General features: G+C 36.5%; 1 pseudogene; it reads left to right on the top strand.

Annotated features, from left to right (window-relative positions):
- Positions 1–8376: 8376 nt before the first annotated feature.
- LOC129509313 (U4 spliceosomal RNA) lies at positions 8377–8536 on the top strand (annotated as a pseudogene).
- Positions 8537–11871: the final 3335 nt, after the last annotated feature.

The raw sequence follows: 11871 nt of genomic DNA, 5'->3' as shown, positions 1-11871 counted from the left end.
TTTTAACAGAGGTGCCTGGCAGGCACAGTCAGTAAAGTGTGTGACTCTTGATCTCAGAGCTCATGAGTTTGAGCCCCACAGTGGGCAGAGTTTACTTTTAAAAATAAGTAAATAAATAAAAATTTAAAAATAAATTGAATCCATTCCTAACACCTTTGTTTAGAAATGGGCTCAATAAAAAAAATAATATTTTAATGATCTATAATTTTAACTCCTTAAATTTACATTGAGTTCCTTAAATGTTTGCATATTTAAGTAATTAGTTAATAATTATATCTGATAAAGTTTTAATCTGGATGTTTCAGACCCACCACATTTTCCAGAATTAGGCATGCTTTCATTTGTTTCATGATGTTTCCTCACCAGTTGGGAAATAATTCAGTGGGGTTTCATCGTGCAGTATGCATCATGGGTCCCAGCTGCATTGGGACCTTTATTCACTTCCTGCCTTTGATCACCAGTCTTATCCCCTGACTCATTTTGAGTAGGAAAGTTCCATGCTTGATTCTGTCAACCCACATCCTGCCATCCTAAAAGCACAGGATGCAATTTTCCCTTGCCATCTCTAGAGTATTTTATGTTGCTCAAGTCTCTCACTCTTTGATGACTTCCAAGACCCTCTCTTTGGATATAGTCTTTGAAAGAAGCCAGCTGGGCTCTCCCTGGCCTGCCCCATCAACTGACCCTGGTGTCTACTCTGCCTCTACCTACTAGGTTTTATTTTGCCAAGTCTAAATTTGGTAAACCACAGTAAGCTGCTCTCCATCTTCAGTTCAAAGCGGTCCTCTACCAATTATTGCTCTCATTTGTTTGATATTTAGGAAAGGATTTGGGCTCTCTATTCCTTGGGAAATTATTTAGCTGGAATGTGATCTTCAGAGCTCAAAATTCAATCTATTGCTTGCCGTGACTCAAAAACAATTACTATTTCCACCCAGAAGAAAAATCTTCTTAAAATAACTGTTCTTTTTTTAAAAAAAATGGGGGAAAAGTCATTTTTAAAAGTCAAACATTTAAATATTATTACCGAAAGGCTGTTAAATACATTGTATGTCTTAAGTGTTGATTGAGATACGTTGGTGTTTAAATTCAATCCTGGAAATTAAAAATAATAAAACAGAAAGAAAAGAGAAAAAAAGATTAGGGGCAAGTACAGAACTCTAAGAAATAAATGAAAAGTGCTCCACAATTTTAAATGCTATTAAACGACGGTGCTGATGTCATCTTTTGAAATGTCAGGAACTATGGAAAGACTATGCTGTTTACTTGTAAATTAACAAGTTAGCCTGTCACAGTCATAAATGCTCTTCGAAGACATGAGATTCCTGGGTCAGAGACGAGAGACTTTACTACACACAGCACAGCAGGCAACATGAGCTTCAAGTTCTTATGTCCCAGGTCCCACAGGCGTGATGAAAGTGGTCCAAGTGGGTGCTGCATCCTAATGATATCTATCACAGCTGGAGAACTCTAAGCTCAGGAAACCCCAGTCTTATAAGGAGTTGCTAAACATATCTGCCCAAACTTTTCCAGAAACAGCTATTATCTTTATCATTCTTGTCAGGAAGCAGATCCTCCTTCTATTCCAGAAAGATCTCTTTCTTTCAAGTGTTGTGCCATGAGCACTAAAAATATAGTATGGAGTAAAAGCTGTCACACGACCTGTAGAAACACCATGGAGAATTGACTCGAACAATATCCATCCCTAATGTAGTCTTTAGAAATATAAAAATGTTGAAAGATTATAAGGACTATAACTCAACTTTATAAGACGTTATTGCAGCATTCAGTAACAAACACAACCACTGTTAATTCAGCAAATATTTTGAACCTCAAAACTAGTCATCATTATCAGCAATAAAAAGTTTAACATAGTAAACACTGTTTTGCATGTGGCACAATGTAAACTTGTTCCAGAAGACATAATGTTCAAGTAGTCTATATGATCTTACATTAAAGTAAAACTTCCTATGGATAGCTATAGAGTAAATAAATAATAATGACAATAGCGTAGACTTTTATAATTATGTAAATTTCTAGGGGTAACTGTTTTCTGTCTTTACAGAAGAAATTGAAGGGAGAAGTTATTACAGTAAAAATATAACATGGAATATGTTATGACCTTTCCTTATCTTTCCTTTTTCTTATACCTTAAACAATATCTACTTGCTCCTCACTCTTAGCTAACTGTTCTCTTATTTCTCCAAGAAAATATTGTCAATTAAAAGAAAATCATCTCGTTTCCAATCACCAAATCTACCAACCTACCTATCCATGTCCATTCTTTGTTCCCTCCTGTTAATTGAATTAACTCATCCTTTTCTCTTCTGTTTTTTTTAACCTAGATCGCATCCTTTTTCAGCCTCTTCAGAGAATTTTTTCTAGCATTTATCCCTGACTCTATCTATCCTGCATCATCAATATTCTCCTTATTACTGGCTCATTCTTATCAGTATATGAACGTGCTTCAAAAAACTCTTAAGAGGGGTGCCTGGCTGGGTCAGTTGATAGGGTATGTGACTCTTGGTCTCAGGGTTGTGAATTTGAGCCTCATGTTGGGTATGGAAATTACTTAAAAATAAAATCTTAAAAAAAAAAAAACAAACCCTCTTAAGAAAACTCTTTCCTGGCCTCCTGTCTGCCTTCAGTTGTCACCCCATCCCCCACTTCCTCAAAAGAGATCTCTAAATAGTCCTTGTCTCCACTCCCTCACCTCCCCATCTCCTCAACTAAACATCCCTCCCTCCCCATCACCCCACTGAGACCACTATTCTTTAGGTCAACATTTATAGGTACCAAATAGACAAAATTTCAGCTCGTGGTTCTAGTAGAGTATAGACAAAATTCTACTCAAAAACACAATAATCAGCTATCTAATTTACAAAGTGCAAACAATATCTGTCTTCTCTACTTCACAGAGTTGTTGTAAACCAGGTGATAACGCAAGTAAATGTATCTGTAAGCCCCAATGCATCACACACATGTAAGTATTGTGAATTTCTAGGCTACAATTAGAGACATGGATTTTGGGGTTTCTTATGAAGTTCCAGTGTAACACAAGAGCTAGAATGTAGTAGATTGTCCACAGACATTGGTTGAACAAACCAATAAACAAATGAAGGAATGGGAATGTTCCGTTTGGTGGAGATTCTGGCTGGAAGTAAGTGGAATCAGCTAACTAGAGTGGTGTCAAAGAAGAGACCAGTGTCTTGAAAATACAGCAGGAAAGTCATTCCTCCCTAAGCAACATGCAGAAACCCCTCCTCCAAAATATCTAAGGCCTCGAATAACTAAGTCTTCATTTTGTTCAAGGACTTGTCCGAGCTTTCGAGGGCTCCTTCTTGTCTAAGTTCCTATTTAACTGAGGAGCTATCTCGTACAGCCACACAACACAATAAAGATAACACATATAGACATATAAGACATGCCTTTTAGGGCACCTGGGTGGCTCAGTCAGTTGTCTGCCTTTGGCTCGGTCATGATCCCAGGGTCCTGGGATAAAGCCCCACATTGGGCTCCTTGCTCAGCAAGGAGTCTGCTTCTCCATCTGCCTCTGTTCTTGCTCTCTCTAGCTTACTCTCTCTTTCTGTCTCTCAAATAAATAAATAAAATCTTAAAAACAAAAAAGAAAAGATATGCTTTCCCACTTAGCCAAGATTCAAATATCAAGACTAATCAACACCATCAACAAAAATATAAAATGTGTCAAACTCAGTAAGAATATATTTTTGTCATCTGGTGAACAATTGCTTTAGGATATATTTAAAATAAGCTAATGAAGATGTTGAGACCCTGCATTGGGAAAAACAACAGCTTACTTTGTAAAGTTCCACTTAAGTTATGATGGTCTCCTATCTATAAAATACTCAAACTTTGGTGACCCACATCATAATGTCCCAGACTTTCCCACATAGTCTAGTGGGGTACTTGGAGGCTGGACTGGTCAGCATTAGATCAAAAAAGTAAATGTGCTGTTTTCAGATATTTCATTTAAGGTTGGACATTAAGGTGAACATCAGTGTAGCATGCAACAGTTTATGGGGGAGAGCAAGAAAGCTTGACATAAGCACGATGTTGCTGCCACGGTAAACAGTGCTGCAAACCAAAGAAATTTAAAGCACATGCCTTATTGTCAGGTTTAACTTGTTTTACAAATCCAAACAGTCACCCAGCTTTTAAATACCTATTTCTGCTTCAAAAGCTAACATTTAATGATACAGATAAAATGAATGTATTTGTGCACATAAGTACATGTTCATTATAATTTTTGCCAAATAACTTAATTTTTCAATGTACTATATAGGAAATTGTCAGAGGAGCTAATAATAAAGACAGAGAAATTTTATTTTTATAAAGATTTTGTTTATTTGCTCATGAGCGACATAGAGAGAGAGGCAGAGACACAGGCAGAGAGAGAAGAAGGATCCCTGCGGGGAGCCTGATGTAGGACGGGGTCCCAGAACCCCAGGATCACGACCTGAGCCAAAAGTAGACACTCAGCCACTGAGCCACCCAGGTGCTCCAAGACAGAGAAATTTTAACAAAGTAGTATCACTAAAGAGCTAAGATATATTCTACTCCTTTCTAGAGATATACATCTACAAACTTGAAATACAAAGTTTTTGAAATATTGTTTTGTCAATATAGTCCCTTTCTATGCATCTTGTGTGCTGCCCTCCTAAATTATACCATACAAATATTTGGCTGAGCACAGACTTGGAGCATCAAAAAGACTTGGATTCAAATCTTCAATGTGTCACTTATTAAATGGCATGTCTCCTCACAGGAAAGTTTTTTAAAGTGGGCATCTGATATGGTTGGATACTCCTGTCATGTGATTTCTGGCTCTGACTTTATCCTATTGGGGCACCATCAAATTAAGTGGCTCTGCTTGTGTAATTACATTAGGTTGCATGCCCAATGTAGGCAGGAAGCCTGTCTAGCTTGTGCAACACTGTATCCTCCACATCTACACAATATGTGGCTCATCTCGTTACTTATTTGTTGGAGAATTAATGGGTGAATGAGTGGCACAGAACATTGTTTCTCCGCCTTTTGATTCCTTTCAAAGTTCACTTGAAGTCATCTTTACATGAATTTTTCCATACTGATATTTCTACTGTATTTTATTGTTCCAAGTTACTCAGGGTATATTATTGGATTATTGATTTAAAACCTTGATCCTACCCATGTTAGTCTTCTAATTTGAGTAGGAAAATCAGGTTTCATAACCTATCTCCTGTTTACTTTAAAAATAAGGAGCAGAACACTTAAAATAATATGCAAAAAGTAATGTCACACTAGCAAGCCAGGAAAAGAAACTGGAAAACAAATTTTGCTCTGTGATATTTTTCATTTTTTTAGAGATTTTATTTATTTATTTTAGAGAGAGAGAATGTGCACATGTGCTAAAGTGAGTAGTGGGGACAGGTAGAAGGGGAAGGACAGGGACAAGCAGACTCCACACTGAGTGTCGAGCCCAATGTCGGGCTGGATCCTATGACCCTGAGATCATGACCTGAGCCAAAACTAAGAGTTGGACACTTAACCAGCTGAGCCACCCAAATGCCCCTCTATGACATTTTCAAAGGTTTTCTTTCTGAACTTAATGTTGATCTCTAATTTGATGAGGGTGTGAATAAGTAACACTTTGATCCACTCTGGAAGGAGTCTACCAGTGTGATAATTATGGTGAGCAACTTTGCAATCTCTACTAAAAGCTTTACAAATGTTTACATTCTTTGCCTAGTTTTTCACTTCCTTGACTTATCCTAAGAAAATAATCAGAGATACAGGGTACCTCCTTGGCTCAGCGGTTGAACATCTGCCTTCCACTCAGGGTGTGATCTGATCCCAGGGCCCTGGGATCGAGTCCCACATCAGACTCCCTGCAGGGAGCCTGCTTCTCCCTCTGCCTATGTCTCTGCCTCTCTCTCTGTGTCTCTCATGAATAAATAAATAAAATATTTTTAAAAAATAATCAGAGATGCATCCCTGTGTAGGGATGATATGGATAAGGGTATTAATTGAAAATAGAGTAAAAATGTACTAACATAGGAGGTTGACTTAGTACAATAGAATACCAGGAAGTTACTCAAATTTGTGTAAGGGAGGAATGATTATACTTGAAAATTACCAAAGAGAGAGGAATAAATCACAAATATAAGTGAAAACTACTCCAATTATTCAAAATATAAATTAGAAATGTTTGTATTTTAAATATTATATTCATATTTTATTCATGATATATACGTGTGTTTATATAGACTAGAATAAAATATGTTAGATTTTATGAGGTTATTCTGCAATAACAAATAATCCTAAAATTTAGAGACATAAAATAAAGGTGAAATTCTTGCTTTTGTTTCATGTCAGCTGAGGTCAGCTGTAGCTCTGCTTCATGAATCCTCTTTGTTCTACTATTTAGTCTGAAGATACAGTCCTTCTTTGGTACTTTGTTCTTCACATGTAGAGAAAGAAGAGTCGAGGGAAAGCCATGTGACAACAATTTCCACAATAACCATTATCTAATTTTAGGGCTAATTTTTCTTTCCTTCTTCATACTCCTATATATGTTACTTTTTTTCTGTAGTGAACACATATGTTACTTTTAAAAGCAGGGGAAAAGAATCACACACAAAAAGAAATCCATTGTATTATACCACATGGCTCACCTCCCGTTTTACTTCCTCTTGATTAAGTTGTATACTGTCAATCTGTGATCAAGTGTGTTCTGATGTATCATTGGCTACAAGTGTTGTTGATCTGGTTGGTGTGTCATTCTTTCTCACTGAGTCATGTGTAGACTACTTTTAACACCTTATAACTCCATAAAGTAGATCTATAAACAGTATCAAATACATTACTGAAGAGTGGTTATTGGTATGGCATATTGCCCAGTGGTTCTCAGCTGGAGACGATTCTGCCCCCCAGAGGTCATTTGGCAATGTCTGGAGACATCTTTGGCCATCACCGTTTGGTGGAGGAAGAGTTTGCTTGTGACACCTAAGTAGATAGAGGCCAGGAATGCTGCTAAGACAAGCTCCTCCCACCTCCCAAAAAATTATGCAGCTGAAAAGGTTAAAAGTACTAAGACTGAGAAACCATGTGGCTCCATGATCGTGTAATTCATACTTAAAAAGGGAACTAGGAATGGTGCAAGCGATTTGACACCTAAGTCTTACAAGCTTAGCCTTCAGACAAGGATGGTGTACTCACATCAATGTAACATGTAACTGAAGACAGCGCTGTTAACCGGCCTCATTGACCAATCAAAATATACATTCATGCATCTTACCATCAGGACTTATGGTCTAAGTTAAAATTTAAAATAATTTAGGGATCCCTGGGTGGCGCAGCGGTTTGGCGCCTGCCTTTGGCCCAGGGTGCGATCCTGGGGACCCGGGATCGAATCCCACGTCGGGCTGCCGGTGCATGGAGCCTGCTTCTCTCTCTCCCTGTCTCTCTCTCTCTGTGTGACTATCATAAAAAAAAAAAAATTTTTTTAAAAATTTAAAATAATTTAGAAATAATGTCTGAATGATGACTTTGAGATTCAGTCTTGAGAGCGATTGGTCTGGGCTTTTGCACAGGAAATTGTTGACCACATGAGGAGGAAGATTTGGAAAAAAGCAAGGAATGTTATGATGCTTTGTCAGTCTTGAGTAACTTCAATCCTGCAACCATTACCATCATTTGTGTCCATGTGTATCACTTCACCTTCATCTATTATGTATTTTGGAGATGACAGGCAACAGGAGTAACATCACCACATATTCAGAAGCATCTTATAATATTTGTCTTACACATTCTATTGTCAAGGTTATTAACTGACTACAATCTTATTCTAAATTTCAAACAAATACTACCTGCATATTTCAATTTTAGAGATCATTTTGTAAAAGATTCCACTTCAAAAATTATTTTTAAATAATTAAAATGTGACCTGTGTTGTCTTTACTACTTGCCATATCTTTCCCTATTCCTTACTTAGAAACACCATCCCACCAAAACTCAAAGGCCTCTTTTGCCACTTGCTCTGTGCTAAAGTTCCACATCTTCACAAAACAGTACATCCTTCACCCCTAGTATGTAGATTAGCATCACACCCATGTAATATGCCCCATCACATCACTGCAGTGAAACCTGTCTCTTGGTGAAATTATGGACTTCTAAAAAAAAAGAGACTCCTTATAATCTACCTTTGTAACCCCAGAGATTTGCAGTATCCAGTCATGGCAGGGGTCAATAAATGATTATGGGTTATGAATTCCCTCAGTGACCAGGTTTAATTAGAGAGAAGGAAGAATGAATTAAAGCTGTTTTTTATATTAAGGGGTGAATAGAGTAGCCTTTCAAAAGAGCACATATGTATATAGCTTTGCACAGTGGCAGTATTGTAGCCAATGAGGTTTATCTGAGGCACGATTATAGCTAATCAAAAGATATCTATCTATCTATCTATCTATCTATCTATCTATCTATCTATGTCACGTATGTTGACACACAGGAATGAATATCTGCTGGTGAGATTTCATCAGGAAGACTATAGAATAGGAATCATATTTTGAAGCAAGAGAGGCTTTCTAGGTTCCTCAATTCATTAGGCAATGCCCTATGCCAATGTGACCAGGTCCTACCCTGCTCTAAAAAATAAAGCTACACCTAGGACACTGTTCTTTACTATGTGAGTTCTTCAAACTGAAAAATATTTTTCCTGAAATCATAGCTGATGAAATTCTAACACACATTGCAATGATATGGCTAAAAAATAGTTGACTACATATTAACAATATGTAGTTCTGATATAAGAAATCATTTTTGGTATTTTTTAACATATACCTGTAGCTTTAGAATTTAAATATAGAACACTATGGTGAAAAGTTTTTAAATTTTACAGTTTATTGAGTTATATTTTTTAAATAAGTTATATTTTTAAATACTATGATATATTCATTGTTTCTTTTTATTATTTTCAGGTTCAACTTTGATTTAACTTTTATAAAAACACATACTCTGGCAATAATTGCTCTCTTTTTTCCGTGGTTGTCCTTAGATCCTAATGGCTACAACTTCATATTTGGAATTCTTAGTGACATTGAATTTAGTATTTTATTATATACCTTCTTCTGTTGATCACTAACATTTTCTTATAGATGCCGTATCTCCCATTGAAAGCTCCCTGCAAAGGGTGTTGCGTTGCATGCAGGTATTCTGAACTTACAAATGGGTTGCATTTCCAAAGCCATGCGTGTTTTCAATATATATTTATCAATTATCTATCCTATGCCAGACTCTGCTAAATGTTGGGAATAAATACAGCCTACTTGATTGGAAGTTGATTTTTTTTTTTTACTTAGAATGCGTTTTTCCATAAAGGCAGTGCTTCAAAATGAGGTTATGTTCCCAGAGGACGCTCGTAAATCGATTGTATATACTACATAGTTTTATTGTGTTCATACTTTGTTCTGAGTTCTGGATCCTAATTGCAAAGGTACTAACTTGCCAGTACTTTATTCCCTCCAAGAAGAGTAAAATTTAAATTGTGGCACATAACAACGTTTTCCAGAAATGGCAGCAAACTGTACTTCAATACTGCAATGAACAAAACAGAGTCTATGCCCAGTTCCTAAGGTGGATCTTGACTACTTGTCCTCAATTAGCAGATGGTGTTCTTCTGACTACTCCCATGAATCCAAAGGTATAACCAGAATGAAGGGAAAATTTTCTTACATATATGAAGGAAAGAATTTCTTTCCCCCTCTCCCATTGGGTGTGATCCAGGAAGGGAGAATCCTGACTATCCCTGGCTATTCTCTCACATCCAGGAGAAGAAACTGCCGGGATGGTCCCAGGCCAACTGTGAGGGAAGCAAAAACTCTGGCCCTCAGTACTGCTGCCTCCAAGTTGCTAAATAATTACCCCTGAAGCCTTACTTCTAGGATTTCTAAGATGTGATATAATAATTTTTCTTTGCGTTAAACCAGTTTGTGTCAGGTTTGTATTACTACAGGTAAAACTATTCTGAACAATCCAATATCAAACACTTTGGCATAGAGAACACTGTAATCTTCTATTCCTCCCATTCTAGTCCTAGCAATAAGAGTCTTTCTGTAATTTCCTAGACCTATTTTTACTAAGATACATTGGGCAGATATCCCTTGCTCATAGAGGAACCATTTTGGGTTACTGTTAGGATCCTTGGCCCCACTTTCTCCTAAACCAGAACAAAATTTCTTCTTCAGATACCAAAGGAAGAAAATGGCATGAAGCCCAAAAACAAGCTATTTTTCTTTTTCCACTTCAAATAATGTTCAAATCTCAGCCAGTTTCTTTTCAACAGTTCATCACCACATCTAAAAGTCTAAGCTCATGCTACATTGGTAACTGCCCTGAATTCCAAATTACTCTGAACACCCGTTCCTAATCATAGAGATCTTGATTGGAACTAAATTTGTTCTCTGTGTAGAAATCACTCATGTTCCAAAAGCAGTTTCTCTCTGGTCAAATTAGCTGTATAAATATTACAAATAAAAATATATGTAGGGGCAAGTGGATTACAAAAAGGTATTTCCTTATAAATGATCTATATGACCCCAAATTATAATGTGTCTTGAAAATAGGGAAAGCCTGGGAAAGATTAGTAGACCAAAATAACTGGTGCCCATAAACTGCCCAGACTCATACACCAAATTCTCATCGGTATAGAGCTTAAATGAATGAATGAATGAATGAATGAATGAATAAATAAATAAATAAATAAATAAATAGTGGGAAGAAACATGGGAAAGAGGGACATTTTGCATATAATACTTTTAAATCCTAAAATACAAGCTGGATTTTGAAAAGCAAGTGGGGAGATAGGATGGGAAGAATGTACCAATTGAAGCTTTATTTGGCTTTTTCCAAATTTCTGCTTTTAGTGTGTTTCCATCCTATTGGAAATGATTTGTTCATTCTTTCAGATTTTTTAAAACAAATTGTGCAATTAAATTTATGTAGTACTTAGAAAGGAAATAAACAAAACATGCCTGACATATTTTATTATTACATAAAACCTAGGGAGATTCTTTAGTGTGGTGATCTTCTCTTCTGAAGAGAAGACTTAAAGACTTAAAAGACTTAAAGGCATAAACATGCACATTTGTAACACCATGACAGTCTTCTGCTTTTCTTAAGAAAGTCCTATTTATTCTATGCATGAGTCAGGACCATGAGACACACTGTGAAATCTCTGGACATCACATCTCAATATGGGCAAAAGGTCAGGGATGGAATATAGTTGTTCATGTTCCCTTGTCTCCTTCTATTGCAGCATTCTTTTGGAGTTTGTTCATTTGATCTTAGTCTAAGGAGAAAAAGTATACAAATCTTGCTAAATGTTCAGCCTGTTTCAAACACAACTAGCGCACTGCTTATCTAGTGCTGGACTCTTCGGCTATGATGATTACACTTTTATAACATTCAGTAAGTCCTATGAGCCAAAGAAAGAATCATATATATTTAGACAGAGAAAGTTTCCTATTGGAAAAGTACCAAACATTTGCCTTCTGCCATTTATGTATTTTTAAGCTGAAACTATTACCACGAATGGTGTTTCTTATGGGTGACAAGTAGTGAGTTGATTGTGACTCAGGATGAACCCGCCTATTAGAAATTTAAATGTAGATACAAATTTTACTTCAACACTTACCAAAAGAGTTTCTTAACAACACAGCTAGCTATTCCCCTGGGCTTAGCCATTATGCAAATCAGTGCTTTAGTCTTTGGATCAGCACCTAATGAATTATGTGAATTCAAGTTTAGACATTAATTATGGAAACAGCCACCTTATAAAACTAAATACTACTAAAAAATTACTCTTTTAATGAA

Source organism: Nyctereutes procyonoides, unplaced genomic scaffold (assembly GCF_905146905.1).
Source record: "Nyctereutes procyonoides isolate TBG_1078 unplaced genomic scaffold, NYPRO_anot_genome, whole genome shotgun sequence".
Lineage (NCBI taxonomy): Eukaryota > Metazoa > Chordata > Mammalia > Carnivora > Canidae > Nyctereutes > Nyctereutes procyonoides.
This window is presented reverse-complemented; position numbering and strand designations above follow the sequence as displayed.